Source organism: Marmota marmota, unplaced genomic scaffold, assembly GCF_001458135.2.
Source record: "Marmota marmota marmota unplaced genomic scaffold, marMar, whole genome shotgun sequence".
Classification (NCBI taxonomy): Eukaryota; Metazoa; Chordata; class Mammalia; order Rodentia; family Sciuridae; genus Marmota; species Marmota marmota.
In genome coordinates, this window is record NW_025999968.1 from 12,732,363 (window position 1) to 12,749,142 (window position 16,780).

General features: G+C 37.2%; 1 long non-coding RNA gene across 2 annotated transcripts in view; it reads right to left on the bottom strand.

The window, feature by feature from the left end:
• Positions 1-15,770, bottom strand: part of LOC125616900 — a 33,665-nt gene extending 17,895 nt beyond the window's left edge. The window contains exons 1-2 of one of the 2 annotated variants that reach the window (XR_007347678.1): positions 15,366-15,770; positions 7,966-12,631 (exon numbers count right to left, since the gene is read on the bottom strand). This is a non-coding gene — a long non-coding RNA (uncharacterized LOC125616900). Of the gene's footprint in view, positions 1-3,192; positions 12,632-15,365 lie in introns of those variants that run through there. The other variant, XR_007347677.1, reaches the window with a different exon arrangement.
• Between the last annotated feature and the right edge of the window lie 1,010 nt (positions 15,771-16,780).

Genomic DNA, 16,780 nt, shown 5'->3' on the forward strand with positions numbered 1-16,780 from the left:
AAAATCAATGCACTTCTAATTCTGTATCTGTGTAGAAGGTGTTCATTATCTATAATATGAGAACAAAAGAACATTGCCTCTCTTTCCTTTCATTTTCCAAGTTAATACAGTTAGGTAAACAAGGAATGTTCTAGCTTTTTCTTGTCCCTCTCCTGCACCTAAACTATGTCTTGAGTAAGAAGAATTTCTATTTTTTTCCATTTCAGCTCTTTCTTTACTATTTTCCAGTACTAATAATTAGTGAATGGAAATTACTTATGTTTTTGGTATGATAATTTTTGTATTTTTATGATTGATTTTATTTTAGCTAAAAATAAAGATTTAAGAAAGACAGACTAATAATATTAACCACAAGACTATGTTGTTAGAGCAGAAGACCAAGTAAGGTTAGGAACTATTTGATCAACCTTACACTTACTCAATCTGAGTGGATCACATTAATTTATTCCTTCAAGAAATATTTGAATGTCCACTGTGTAAAAACATTGTGCAGTTATTGGACACATGCATTGTGGATAACATATTGTCTAAGTTTACTCAGATATCAAAGCATACAGAGCAGAACTTGAGTATTCAGATGTCAGAAGGTTTAGGATTTTGATGAGGAACTATGCAGGAGACTGTGAACTTCTAGTATCCAAGGAGGAGTCCAGGAATGTGTATTGCTGTCCTAGAAACCTGTCTGAGGAAGTATTCTACAATGGTGGAGGTGATCAGTTAATTCTAGAGCAAATGATGATCTAAGAATGAGACTTTGGTTTTGGCAATATGGACATAACTGGCGACTTTTTGTGAAGGGTGGGAGAAGAGAAAACAAATACTTGGTTCAAATAAAAATTTTAAGAATGAACTTCCAGCATCCCTAGCTCACGATCACTAGAATTCTGTTGTTAAAAATAACACTCACTTCCTGGTTGTGTGGATGACTGACTCAAATTGAGCATCTGAAGTACTGGTATCACTGTACCTGCTTAGTTCAATTCTTGATCATTGCATCAGAATACCTGGAAGCACGTCCTTTAAACTAGTCTGCCCATGCCTGGTTTTCTTTTATACTTACCACTGAGTACAGCCTAATGTGCAGGACAATTGTTTACCATCCTACCTATTTTCCTAATATCTAGTATTTCACGAAACAGATTTATTGGTGTTCTCATAGATTGTTCAATATTTTGAGACCTTCCAGCCTTTTAAAGAATTCATGTGCAATCATTTTCAGACTTCCTTTTAGCCCATGACACTTAATTTCCCATGCAAAACAAGATGTGGGTATCTTATCTTCTGACATTGGTTTAACTTATTTCTTGTAAAGTAACCAGGAGACAAGCAACAATTAGATCTCTCATTGATTTGTTTTCTTGGTCTCAAATGTTAAAGTATATGATGGGTTCTAGCATCCAATTCCTTGTTGGGGAGACTACTGAGAGATTTGAATGATGATGTTTTAGCTTGTTTTTGAGCTTTTATTACTAGGATGGCTAACTTTGGAAGAGAATAATCCTCATATTTGAAGCAAGTATACAAGCACTGTCTCTAGATGTTTTAAATGATACTTCAGCCTGGACTGGTGTGTCAAATTGCTAAAGCCAAAGAGAATCCATCCATATTGGTTTTAAGACTTCTTTGAAAAAGGTTTAATTTATACTTCCATTTAAAAATTACCTTTTAAAGAATATGTAATAAATTCTATGATTTAAATATATAGAACACTTGATGTTTGTGTATGGTGTTTTCTCCTTGTTAAGCACATCATGCAAGCCTAGTATCTGTATTTTAGGAAGAAATTTTACCTTAAAGCTTCTTTTTTTTGAGAGAGAGAGAGAGAGAGAGAGAGAATGAGAATATGAATCTTTTTTTTTTTTTTTTTTTTGTAGATAGACACAACACAATGCCTTTATTTTTATGTGGTGCTGAGAATTGAACCCTGGTCCCGCCCATGCTAGGCGACCGCTCTACTGCTGAACCACAATCCCAGCCCAAGCTTCTTAATTAATATATAGAGACATTGAAATTAATTTCTTGATTACAAATAACAAATCTTTTCAACATTTGAAAAGAAAAAAAATCCTATTTACTTAGCAGTTTTGATTTGCAAAGATGGAACTTTTAAAATGAACACCTCCAAGATTTCTTTACCTGTGGAAAGGTTCCTACATGAGAACAGTTTTCTAAAGCTAGTGGTTCTGTTAATCTGATTTTCTAACCAAGTGTGATTATAAAAGCTTTTCACCCAGGGACTAGCTACCTGCCTCAAGTGGATGGACCATGAACAATTTACATCACTGCTTTATTATATCCATGAGAACATTTGCACAGAAACTTTATTTAAAGAATCTGGGAGTGCTTGCTTCTCACTGAATATTTGCCACAAGTCCATAGGGTAAATGCTGTGGTTATTTCCTTCAAGTAAAAGCTATTCACTGTATAAAGAAGTCACAGCTACAGTGTTTCAAGATATATGAGTATATTGTAAAGGAATGGGACTTCCAGTTCACATATCATGCCATTTCTTCATGTAGATATCCCTGGGGAATCATATTTTTAAAAATATAAGTAGTATCTGGAGTAGATAGGAATAACAGATCATTTGCTTCTTGCTGCTGACATTTGCTGAGACTTTTATAAAGATTTTCCCTGGGCACATGAATCAGTTCAATAATGATTGCTGCCAGTTGGTGGCTAGACATCAAACTGCCAGCCTACTCCACAGCATTGCCATCTGCTATTTGGATTCACAGTGTGTTGCTGCTATGTATCACCTCATTAAGAACGGGACCCTTGTGAGCCATAGACAGTAGCTTATTCAAGTGAACAAGTGAGCTGAAGCCAACTCTTCCCCAAGCCAAATTTGTAGAGACTTCCTGCAGCTCATCTCATTTGAAAATTGCTCTGTGCTGATCAGGCAGTCTGGTAGCTCATTGTCTCTGATCATTTGGTGTTAAGTCTTTCAAGCCAGCTCCTTGTTTTAATGCAACATCAAAATACAAATATGATTATTTGAAACACTTGTAAAAATATTCAATACAGGTTTTTTTGGTTGTTGTTGTAATAAGAGTCACATCTTGAAATGATTAGTTGCTATTGGCTTGTCAAGTACAAATATTTTTGTAAGCTACGTATATTACAATCCACGGGACTTTTTTGGATAGATCTCTCAGTTTTGAGGATTTTTAATTTTTTTTTTAGTTTTGTGGGATTCCTACTGCACAGTTTTTATTTCTTGGAAACAAATTTTCAAAGGCTTTCATCATATTTTCCCTTTTCTTTTTCTACTACATTTTCAAAGGCAGCAGTGAAATGCAAAATATTTTGTTAGACAGAAAATAATGCCTTTCATTCAACAACCACTGATCACTTAAGAGATTTAAACATTTTTTCAGAAAAAGAATTTGCACAGATCATATTTAATTCTTCTCAATCTACCTCAATAGGTAAGGTACCATGAGCACTGAAGAGTCACATCTCAAAATTGGGTTAGTTTCAAATTTCAAAGGAATTTATGAGTCCATTCTCCACATAAAGACTTAGCCCAGTTCTCGTATCTGCACTTTGTTGCAGCCAGAATATGTTTCTTAAATGCTATGCTTGTTGAGTAGTTAATGAGAAAAAGCTTTTGTGGGCAAACAGCATCAGGAAATTGGGGCTCTCAGACAGAACTCTGAGATACATATAGTTTAACTGCAGGATGTTTATTAAAAATGCCTTTTAGGGCTAGTGGTATAGTTCAGTGGCAGAATACTTGTCTAACATGCACAAGGTCCTGAGCTCAATCTGCAGTAATGAAAGTGAAAAAAGTGCCCTTTGGGTAAAACTTGTAGACAAGAGAAGAGGCAGGATTTGGTGGAGTGAGAATCTAGGTTGTAATGCAGGTCCAGTAACAATGCCACACATCACAGGAAGCTCTGGAGTTAGAATGGCCTTCAGAGGAAAACACTGAGCAAGAAGACAACTTTATTATTCTTGCAGAGATCAATCACTGGATATGGACCCCCCTCAAAAGGAGTGTGATCTTAGATAAAGTGATTCTCTGCAACTGAGGCAATTCTGGAAAAGGCTTGACAGCTGTACCTTGCTTGCTAACAGTTCACCTAGCAAATGGGGAGCAAATACCTCTTTGAAGTGCCACTCTTTATAACACTACCACATGGGACAGATTACAACATGTCTTTGGAAAAGGTGCACAAAACATTCACATGTGAATAACTGAGAATTTGGCAGTGAAGAAACTTTCTAATTTTCCATAATTTGATAAATATCTCCACAATTGTATAGTACCTTAAAGGCTGTGTAAAAAGAACTGCATATATATGGTTTGCTCCTGGCTCACCTGCCCTTCAACAGTGGTCTATCGTTCCTGCCTGAAACTTTGGTGTTGCCATAAGTTGACTTGTAAGTCAAATACTCAGGTGTAGGAAAACTGGCTTTATTTTTCCATAATTGAATTTATTTCTTAAGTTCTCATTCTATCTAGTGGGAAACACACATGTACTCCCTGATCCTTAATCTTAGATAGTTTCCAGATAAATGTAGTCATTACACTTTAAAATAAATTAATACGATATTTTCTCTTTCTCTTAGTTTCTTGAAAATATTATAACAAAATCTGTATACTGGATAGATTATAAATAACAGAAATTTATTTCTCATACTTTTGGAGCCTGGAAAATTTGGATCAAAATGCTAGCAGATTCTGTGTCTGTAAGCTCACTTAATGTTCAAGAACAACTGTGTTCTCCCATTGTAGAAGTGGTGAATTTGTGTAGTTATAAAAGAAACCACCTCAGGCAACTGTACAAATCTCTGAAAGGGCTCACCTTCTAATACTGTCACTTTGGGGCTCAGAATTTCAACATATGAATTTAGTGGGGGTGGGCATATAAACTTTCAGAACGTAGTTCTCCTCTTCTACTCAGAGTTGCACCTAAGATTCAGGAAACAAGGCGATGTCACGGCATCTGATTCTTGGTTGGCATCTATCAATGTTTGGCATCAACTGATATGAACAGGGTCCTTTCTGGAATTCAATCATATCTCCCTCTGTGCTGGCATGTGATGCATTCCAGGACCCCTACAAAGGGTTCACACTGCATCTTTGCCAAGAGTCTCTTGGGTCTGTCAGCTGTTACGATAATTTCTTTATGTTCTTAACTATACCAAGAAAATAATTTTCTTGACCTCCCTCTCCCTACCCCATGGTGACTAAGAGGCAGTATAGGATCCATGTCCCAGGGCACTCAATGCAGGTGTTTTAACCTCAGTATCCACTGCCACAGTGTCAAAGCCACTTTCACTAATCAGACAGGAGCAAGGGCATGAGTCTCTCCATTCTTAGATAATGCACATTTTCTCTGGGGTTTCTTTTACATTCTATTTTTCAATATTGAACTCCTTGTCAGGAACTTTCAACAGTAATCAAGTTTCCTGTATTCTTTCCAACTGGAATTTACATTTTTCTCACTTAGTGCTGAGATTTTTTTTTTTTTTTTTCCTCCTCTGAGTGAGTTTGGAGGAGTATGGCCTGGAGAAAATTCGCTAGACAAATATTCATCCAACTCTGATTTTGAATGCTGTGATTTTGGTCCTTGAAACTAAAAAGCCAATAACTAACTTTTCTTTTGCATATTTCTTTTGGTGGCTCTTTTGTGGTTTCTTTTTCCCCAAACATTCTGCTTACAATTTAGTTTGAGTGGGGAAGTGAGCTTGGGCAGGGGATAGGTACTGAAGAAAGGAACAAAGCATTCTTTGACTCTAGATTTAAAAAATGCCCAGTTTTATTACTCTCTTTTATTCCAGTAGTCTATTATCATACCATTGTACCAAGACCAGATGGTCTCAATTTCTGAAGCTTTGTGATGGGTCTTGATATCTGGTGTTAGTAAGCCCTATTGTTCTTATACAAGACTGACTTGGCAATTGTAGGTTCTATTTCCATATGCATTTTATATTGAGTTATAGATTTCCTTTTAAAAAAAGTCACCTGGGATTTTGATTTGGATTACATTCACTCTGTCTACAAATACAGAAGTAAATTTAAGACATTGATCTTGAACTATTAAGTCTTCCATCCATTGTTTGTACTTCTATTTATTTTAATCTTCTTTAATGTCTCACTAATGTTTTCTGGGTTTGTTGGAATGTGATGGACATCATTATACAAAGTACATATATGAAGACTTGAATTGGGTGTCAACATACTTTATATACATAGATAAGAAAAATTGTGGTATATTTTTATTAAGAATTGTATTGCAAAAAAACCCAAAATACATGTAAAAAGGCATAAATTGACACAAACATATACAGAGATACAAAAAACTGTGCTCTATATGTGTAATAAGAATTGTAATACATTCCACTGCTGTCATGTATTTTAAAAACATTAAATCAATAAAAGATAAAAAAAGAAGAAAACCCGTAAATCTTACAATGTTTACTCTTAGGTATTTGTGGCTTTTGATACTATTGCAAATATTAAATATTTGAATTTGTTCAGTTGATCCAATGTAAGGATGTGCAATAACATCATATTTTGACCTTGCTAAATTTATACAATCATTCTTATGGTTTGGAGAATATTTTGGAGTTTCTACATTCACAATCATGTAGTCAGTGATACATTTCATTATTTCTTTCCCAATATTAATTCCTGCTTTTTCTCTTATCCCACTTCTTCTTTGCCTGGCTAGGAAATAAAGTGAAATGCAGAACGGAGTTGCTAAAAGTGAACATATTCATCTTAAATCTCAATGTGAGGTTGGGGGGAAGATTACTTATTTTACCTTTATTTTTGTGGTATTGGGAATGCACCCATAGGTGCTTTTACCACTGAGCCATACCCCCAGGCACTTGTATTTTGAGACACAGTCTTGCTAAATTGTCCAGGTTAGCTTCAAACTTGTGATTCTCCTGACAGCCTACTATGTTGCTCTGATTATAGGCATGTGCCTCTGTGCCTGGCTATCTGTAGATTTTTGATAGATTATTAACCTAATCAGGTTAGAAAGCTTCCTTTCCGTTTCTAGTTTGCTGATAATTTGTATTGTTAATGATTGTTGACTTATTGGTTTTCTCTGCATCTACTGATGTTATTATATTTTTTTTTCTTATTTATTCTGTTATATGGGAATTAATTTTCAAATGTTGAACCAGATTCATGATGTATTAGTCTCTTTATTGCATATTTCATTTGATAATATTTTGTTTAATATCTGAGCATCAAGATTTGTGATCTTTATTGGCTTCTGAGTAGAAAAAGAGTTAATCAGCTAGCCTCTGATTAATTTCTCTCTGAGAGACATCTTGGGAGATGTTTCAGGAAAGAAAAAAAGTAGGCAATGTAGGTGAATCTTCTTGTACACATATTGATAATATATTTCATTCAAATAATGTAATATTAATTACTAGGAGGTAAAATTTTATCTATAAATCATTTTCACAGGATATCCCTGATATATGACTGATTGTGAAAAAGAAAACCAAACTCTATAAACTTACAAAACATGGTTCTCAAGAAAATATTGTATAAGTTACATTAACACCTGGATATGAGAAAGATAAACATCCTAACCTAACATGCTGTATATTAAGAATGGTCATGAGGCTCATATCACTACATTTTGGCTAAAAAGTTTATCCAATTCAAGAAGGAACCATCTTGGAGTCCAGGACACTATTCAAGACCTCTGTCTGCTTTGAGTGTGCTGCATGACTTACATAATCTTAAGATGAGTGTAACCTTATAATGAATAAAATCCATTATTCTTGTGAGCTTTAGAGTCTCATTTGCCAATCCTTGCACATTGGTTCCATTTACAATTTTCTTTTTTGCAATGTGTCTGTCAGATTTGGGTATCAAAGTTATGCTTGTCTTCTATAATAAGCTGAGAAGTGTTTTATGTTTTCTTATTAGGTTTAAAAATCATTAAGCTTGATATTTTTTCCTGCTTAAATGTGGGAAGAGCTTACCAATGAAGTCATGTGTCTGGGCAGCACTTTGTGGAATGTTATGTTCCTCCTCTCATGGAAGATGCCAGAAAGGCCCATTCTCAGCAAGGCAATAGGTAGGCGTGTGCTCCTAAGTTGCCTTTATTCTTTCCTAGCTGCTAGGAAGATAATTATAGTTAAAATCAGCATGAAGTTGGTGGAGAAATGAATTTTAACATTCCTTTAACTAAGGGGCCAGAACAAGACTAGGAAACCAAGCATTTGTTTATTTAGAGGAACTTTATCAGGACATAGTATTTTCAAATCTGTGGTAGCCTTGAATGCCCCTCAAAATTCACTGTCAAAACTCTACTGCCAATGTGATAGTATTAAGAAGTGGTGTGCTTAGGAGTTGATTAAGCCATGAGGTTGGAACCCTCATGAATGGGACCATAACCATTCAAAGGGCTATAGAGAACTAGCTATGTCCCCTTTGCCCTTCTAACCCTTCTGTCATGTGAGGACACAGAGTTTGCCCCTCTGAACACTGGTACTTTGACCTTGAATTTCTAACCTCCTGAAATAGGAGAAATCAATTTCTGTTCTTTATCAATTACCTAGTCTCAGATAATTTGTTGTAGCCACACCAATGGATTAAGATAGCATCCTAGAAAGAACCCCAGGGGATAGGGCAAATCCACTAATGCAGCCTAAAAGTAGAGATGGTCAACACTGAAATGTCCACACTGATCTGGTAAAGGGCAGGATAAGGAATAATGAGGCTGAGAGAAATAGTCATCCTGAAATGGATAATATGAGGCTAGAAAACACACAAGATTTTGTTCCAAGGGGGGGTCCCAGAAGACACAATTCACTAAGACCACCAACAATGTACCTGTGTGAAGGTCCAGTATCATTAAGATAAGTGGATGGCTCTTCTTTTTAGACAGGGCTGATGATGAGGCAGTCAGAGCTTGGCTTATTAATATCATTCAGGGGTAATGGACACTGAAGTAATAGAGGTCCCCAAAGACTGGAACTTAATACCACAAGCAAAGAGGCCATAATTCATCTAACAACTAATGAAATTGGAGGGGTAGTTAAGTGGGCTTGACTCACAGCATGTTTGTGAGATGATTAATTGAAGGTATCACCCCTACAGGCAGAACACACAAGCAAGTAACAAGGATGTTGCTTAATATTTATAACCAAATATCTATAACCAAATAAGGTGAATATGGAAAAGGAAGAGTTTGAGGATACTACCCCAATGAAATATCATGATTCCTTGTTCAGTTCCAAAACCTGAGGGAATTTTCAGATAAAGAATCCACAAATGGAAGAGGTACTAGTTTCCTACAAGGAAAAGGAAAAGACCTGGTTAGAAATGGTGTGTGTGTGTGTGTGTGTAGGAGGGGTATAGTGATGAATCCTCAAGTTCTTCCCCATATGAATTCATGGTCATTTACTAGAGTGACTATGTTAACACTGGCAAAAGAGAATATCCAAACATTCCTAGGATTATTTGGCCTAGGGTTCAAGTTGACATTGGTGTCTAGTCATCTTAGTGGCAGCCAGGCCCAAATGAAGATGTACAGAATAAGGAATAAACTGAGTCATGAAAATTTACCAGTCAGATCTCTTGCTAAGGGGAGCTTATATGAAAGAGTGTCCCACCTACTGCTCTCTGAACCCACTGATATTTTCTTGCCAAGGCTACATCAGAACAATGACTAAGAAAGCAGGTATATTAATGCAGGCTTATCCCTAAAATAGTTCTCCAATGAGAAACTTTGGCTTTAGAGTTTTTCATTAGCTGACCTGAAACTGTAATTGTGCTGCAGCATAATGTCCCACTATTTAATGGTCCTTCCTCCCTTTTCCTTCTATAGTAGCCAGGGTTCTCCAGAAAAACAAACAATAGGATCTGTCCGTATCTATCCAATCATTCACCCACTAATATAGATATTTATCATAAAGAACTGGCTCTTGTAATCTTGGAGGCTAAGTGCCATGATCTGCCCTCTAAAGACCTGAGAGCCAGGAGCACTGAGGCTGTCAGTCCCAGCCCAAGAGCAGAAGATGGAGTCCCACCCTATAGTCAGGCAAAGAAAAAATGTTTCCTTCATCTTTTTGTTTTATTCGGGCCCTCAGCAGATAGGATGATACCTGCCCATACCTGGGATTAGTCTGTTTACTCAATGTGTTCAAATACCATTCTTTTCCAGAAACGCCCTCATGGACACCCCAGAAATAATGTTTAACCAGATATCTTGGCATACTAATACTGTGACCCAATAATGTTGACACACATAAAGTTAAACCTTGCACCTTCACAGAGGTCAGACAAGTTATGTGGTCTGAAGATTCTACCTCTTCTGGATTCTTCTCCATTTCAACCCTCAGAGGAATTTCCCCAAACAAATCTTTTAGAAATTAAATTCTATCTTTATATGTGCTTCTTGCAGGACTACAACTAACAAATCTGGATTTTGTTCAGGCAGGTGGTTACTTGAAGATTGGTTTTATAATATTCAACTTGCTCTTGGGGGGAGGGGGCAGTTTTTATTCAAAACAGTTAGCCCTATCTATATTATGTGTAACCTTTTAGGGATCTTTGGCAAATCCCTGGAGTTCTCAGGGAGGACTCTCCACTATAACTAGATGGAAATTAAATGTTTCCAAGTCTAATGTTAACTTTGAGTATGGTTAGGCTTAATGTTCAGCAATGGGCACAAGAGGATCTCTATGTATGTTTTGTGCAGTTTTTTCTCTGCATACCTTCCGCTTCACTTAATCCCTACCCTGAAAATTCAAACCATTCCAGTTTCAACTCATCTTTTTCTCAACTCAGCAAGAATGCTCTGCTTATGTTCCTTCTCCTGAATTGCTCCAGAGTGCTCATCGGCAGAAAATCAAAGCCACTGTAGGTTTTGCCTTGTGTTGTTCTCTGAATTATCAGTCCTTTGCTACCAGGTGTCCAATGTCTGTCTACTTCTCTCCCTTCACTTGCCCCCCACTGCTCTGGCTTTTTGAAACAGCAATAGTCAAGATTTTTATACAATTTCTTATGTGTGAATTTAGAGCTGTAAGCATTTGCTTTCATAGAATTTGGTTTTGATGGTGTTTTTTCATTAGAACTCATTTTGAAATATTTTCTAAATTCTGTTGTGATTTACTGTTTGACCCATTGGTAACTAGGCTTATGCTCCTAACTTACAAACATCTGGAATTTTTTTTGTTATCTTTATGTAATAAATTTCTGGTTTAATTCATACTAAGTATGATTCAATCTTTTGAAGTTTGTTGAGACTTGTGATCCAGCCTATGGTCAGTGTTGGTAAATAAATATTCTAAAGTATACCTTAAAAAAAAAAAAAAAAAACAGAAATTCTAATGTTTTGGGATGTAATGCTCTACGTCTTATTCGCATGTTTAAAGTGCTAATAAACAGGAGCTCGACACATATTGAGTTGAATAACTCAAATACTACACTCTATTAATGAAAATTCCAAAGGAAATAAAAGTAGATAATACTCACAGAAGAAAGCCAAGCGAAATCATGCAGTTCCCCAGAATCCAACCAACATTAATGACAACCCTATATGTGATCCCAATTATTTTTCTTCTTATGTTTCTGCCTGTTTCTTTTCATTAGTTGTAAGCTTTGTAATACTAGTGTTGTATGACTGTAGAAAGTAGTATCCTGTGAAAAGTTAATAACATTGATTTATAAAGCTCATGGAGATACATGAAATGGTTAATTTTATTCTTCATTTTTCTCGAAACAATTCATGACTATTTCTGATATGACAGAAGTTTAGACAGTATCTAATATCTCTTTCCAATGGTCAAAATTTTTCAAGTAGAATCATTTTCAGTTTTCCAAGTTCCACTGTCACTTTCTCTTTCTTATAAACTTGAGGTTAAACTTGAGGTTAAAACTGGTATAAACATATAACCTTCCTATTTAACCCTTCTATCAACTTGTTCTGGATATTATGATTATAGTAAAAAGGGAGGAAACCAATTTAGACAGGTCTAACCGTGTGTTATGCAGGCTTATAAAATGCCTCTTCTGTACTCTCAAGTCTTTTAACCTGATTCCAGCTGCAGCTCTGGTGAATAGTCTAGGAAGTTTTACCCTGCTTCATGCTGACAGTGCCATATGTCAAGCATGCACGAAGAATCAAGCCTCCTGTCCCAAAGCTTCTCTGTTGCAGCAAGGTGTGATGTCCTATACCAGAGAGGCACCTTGTGATGGGGACTCACTGCAGCTGTCAACACAAAGGAGATGGCTGCTGACATAAAAATATTTCTCCCTTTCATCCCTCAGGAATATAGCTCTGAAACAAAGATTCTTGAGAAGGTTATGTATTATGTAACCATTAACAGTAGTGTACCACTTGAAAATACTACCTTGTTTTGCTTTGATCTTTTCCATTTTTCCCTCTTCATTTCTCTTTCACTCCTTCTCCCTGGGATCAAATTCCAAACAGAATGTCTTTACCTATGTCTCAGGCTCTGCTTTTTAAAGAATATCCTAGATTGAAACAGTAGGAAAGTAGACTGTTGGTAGATTATACAATGCAGGAATATAATTTTCCTTGACTCTGCACATGCTACAAAGAAATATTCATTCAGTAGGCAGCATAGTTGGTGATTTCCATCTCTTTTTCTTTTTGAAAGCTCATCATACTTCTTGAGCCTGACCACGTAAAGAAAAAAAAAAAAGGTGGTTAAAAACTAGCTTATAATAGGCGGATTTCTTTGATGATGGCTCTAAGCATTTTTCTGTGTGAAAGGGTCCTCAGCAACTTGAATACTCATATGTATTATGGAAGAACCCTCAGTCAACTTATCAGGTAAACCTTTTTGTTGCTTTGGAAACAAACCTATTACATTTCTTATACTCCTTGGTATAAAGCTGGATCTTTTACGATTCTAATCCTCTTTGCTAAGAAACTCAAACATAACTTAAAAAAGCATGCCTTACTGGACTTCTAATAGGTCTAAAAAATGCCCTGAGAGATACAGAGTTATTAGGAGTAAATTTAAGGTTGTCCATATGTTAGCTTTGAGTAAAATTACAATTTCTTACTCATTGGAGACACTACAGAGAAGAAAATTGATTAAAATCCCTCCCTTATGGAAAGTATATTTTAGTAGAACAGAAGGTGAGACAATAAACAAATTAAATAATTAAAACATTGCACTTAAAATAAGGGGTATAGGTAAAAATAAACTATGGATGATAGTATGACTGAATCATATTCTTTCCACAAAATTCATGTTTCTTATAATGTAAGTATATTTGCACATAAGGATTTTAAGGTGGTAATTAAGTTAGAATGGGGGCTTAAGGTGGGGCTCTAACCTAATCTAACTAGTGTCCTTACAAGAGGAAATTTGCTATAAACACAGAAGAAAAACCACAGGAGGATATAACTACAGGTGGCCAACTACAAGTCAAGGCAAGAAGCCTCAGGAGAAACCAAACCTACCAACACCTTGATCATGGACTTCAGTCTCCACAACTGAGAAAATACAACTTTGTTGTTTAAGTCAATCAGTCCATTAGCTCTGGCAGCACCAGCAAAATAATGTATATGGGAGAGAATGTGCAAGCTTTTTGCTTGCTTATTGAATATATAGGTCTAACAGAGATAATGACATTTGAACAAAGACCTGAGGAAAAGAGTCAGTACAGAATATTTAGGGGAGGAACATTCTATAAGAAGTAAAAGCAATCCCCAAATCCCTGAGTTGGAGAGAGATCTGTATGGTTTGAGACATAAGCATAGGAAACAGTGGCAGATCATGTGACAAAGATTCTCAATGCATGCAGGCCCATATTGTTCCCTGTGGGGATGTTCTGAAAAACTGTGAAGACATTTTGACATTAGATTGGGATGGTACTACTGGTCTTTAGTAGACAGCATTTATGCTAAATTGACAGTTATGCTAAGGACAGTTCCATCTAATGAGATATTTTCCCACATTCTATGTGACTTTAATATGCCCTAGTGCTCATTTCAGGTGATAAACATTTTCTAAAATTTGAGTGTGGGTAATGGTTACATTCATCTGTGAATATACTAAAAAAACCATACTGAATTCTATACTTCAAATGTATTAATTGTATGGCATGTGAATTCTATTATAATAAAGTCATTAAGAAAACAACAGATATATAGAGGATAAATTCTGCATATTCATACAACTAAATACCATATTAGCATATAAACAATTAAAAAATTTAAAAAGAGCTGTTATATTAAACATGCACAAACTCAAATATAACATGGAGTGAAAGAAACCAAACACTATAGAATACTTATTGAATAAATAATTTCATGTAAAATTCAAGAACATAACAAAACTTACCCATATATCTAAGGATAAGGTAATGCGTATATTTGGGGAGAACTCTGTGACTGGACAAGGGCACAAAGGATGCTTCTAACAGTTTATTTCTTGATCTAGATTGTGATTGCCAGGGTATGTTTGTATTAGTTTTAAAGCTTACTGAACTATATTTACAATTTGTGCACTTTTTTCTATGTTGTACTTAAACAAAAGTTTAAGATTAAAAAAAAGTCTAGCTGTTCTGTAAGTTTCCTATCAGTCTGTGATGAAAAAAAGGACTAAAAGAATACATAAATATTTTAAGTTATTTTATATGGATTAGGTTTGTGGAGAATTTTTGTCTATATTCTTTTCATTATTTTCTAAATTACCATAGTGGACATATATTAAATTTTTTACTAGGGGAAAAAAGCTATTAAAATAAGTAGTTTGAGATTTCTTGAATTCGTTTTCCACTAAACAAGTTTATTCGAAATGTAGGGGCTTTGGTTTTTGCTCTTAGATGAGAAGTAACTGTCACTTCAGAGCAAAGAATGATCTGGCTGCCAGTGTGTGTTTGTGTGTGTGTAGTTCATGCACACTGCAGGGGGCGGGTGGTGGAGCAGGGGTTCCTGGTGGCCTTGATGAATACCAGGAACTCACCATCTGCCTCCAGGAGAAAAGGCAGAGCACAAGTGTAGGATTTAAGAGATGGTGAACTAAGCCTAGGGGTGATGCCCAAGCACAATGTGGGGGGCGGGGGGCGCATAATCCTCACAGAACCCAGGTCGTTAAGGCGAGCAAGTCAGACCAGCAGTGGTGGGGAACTCACTGAGTTCTCAGCCTCTGAGCCAGGCAGTGCATGACTAGCCTCTAATCACTGTCTGCTGAGTGTTTTTTTTTTTTTTTTCCTTTTTTTTCCCTCTCATTTTACAAGCTTGCTAAAACTGACAAAGACGAATCTGTGACAGAGGCAGCTTCTGGTCTCCAAATCCTAAAATATTTGCTATTTGGCTCCTTACAGAATAAGTGTGTCAATCCCTTAATTAGAGAGTCTATTTAGAAAAATTTCTTAAAGTGCTTAAAATTCTTACCTGGGAATGGGCTTGCTGGCGAGGAGCCGGGTGTGGAACGAGTGTGCCAGGCTGCACTTGTACCGCGCGGTGTAGTACTGCCCAGGCTCGGCCGACTCGGAACTTAGAATCCGCTTCAGAGAGTGTCAAACTGCACCTCTGAGGAGTCCAGCCTGGAAGTGGGGATGGCCGGGCCCTTCCTGGTCTGTCCAAAAGGATAAGGATGCTCACCATGGCCTTCAACAGATTGCAAGGGAGGGTTCCGATCTTCCCACCGGGAAGGCATCTTTATCATTCCTGGAGAAGCCAACGGAGCCTCCACCGGGATTTCTTTTCCGCTTTCGGTCGTAATCACTAGCAGGTTCCGAAGGGAGTGCGGGACTGTAGGTAACTTGGGATGAAGCCCCGCCCAATGCTTTCACAGAGACAACGCGCCCCTCCCCTCGCGGGCTACGCCCCCGCCCCGCCCCACGCAGGCTACGCCTCGTCCCACCCCTCATAGGCTCCGCCCCCGCGCAGGTTTGCGGTTTCCCTGCTCGCGAGTGGGAAGAGCGCGCCGCTCCCTGGGCGCTCGAGGGTGGAAGGCCCTTTGCAGGATTTGGAGAGTTGTGAGCATTGTAATCCTTTACCCTTAAATCCTGCCCATGTTTGAGCTATACGAAAGACAATTACGTGTGATTCAGCCTAATAGCTCAGTGTGTATACCCTGAGAGTAAGGGGTTTCCTACCTCAGGGTTTCTCGACCACCGGGCTGTTGGCATTTGGGGCAAGAAGGTTTTTGGAGCGTGTGGAGGGGGCATGTTGTGTAGCAAATAAGCAATGTCTAGCGGCATCCTTGGGCTATACCTACTAAATGCTACCAGCATCCCCTCCTTCCCCAATACTGACAATCCAAACGTCCCCACACGTTGCCACGTACCTGTGTGGTGGTGGCGAGGGGAGCAAAATCGCCAATATCGACATAAGCCATATAACATCAGATTCACGGTACAAGGATCATCATTAGGGAATGTGACATTGCTACATTACTGAAATCAGGATAGAGTTCGTATATTTTGACTTCCTCAATTGTCTCCAAAATGTCTTTGTTTATTGCTGGTAAAAGAGAAGCCTGGGATTAAGTAAACCGTGACACATATTACATTTAGTTGTGAAATCTCTTTAGTTTTCTTGATTTAGAGCAGTTCCCCAGGCTCTCCCTCCTTCCCTCCTTGTCTCTCCCTCTTCCCCTCTCCCCTCCCTCTCCCTCTCCCCACCCTTTTCTTTCTTAATTGACATTTTTAAAAAGTCTAAGCCGGTATGCCTAGTCTTCCAGAATATCCTTCACTTTACATGTATGTACACAACAATTTTATCTGTTTTCCCAGGACTATTTTAAACGACTGCCTTAATTTTTTTTTTAAAGTACCTCCTCAGTGATTTAAGAAGGAAGTTTA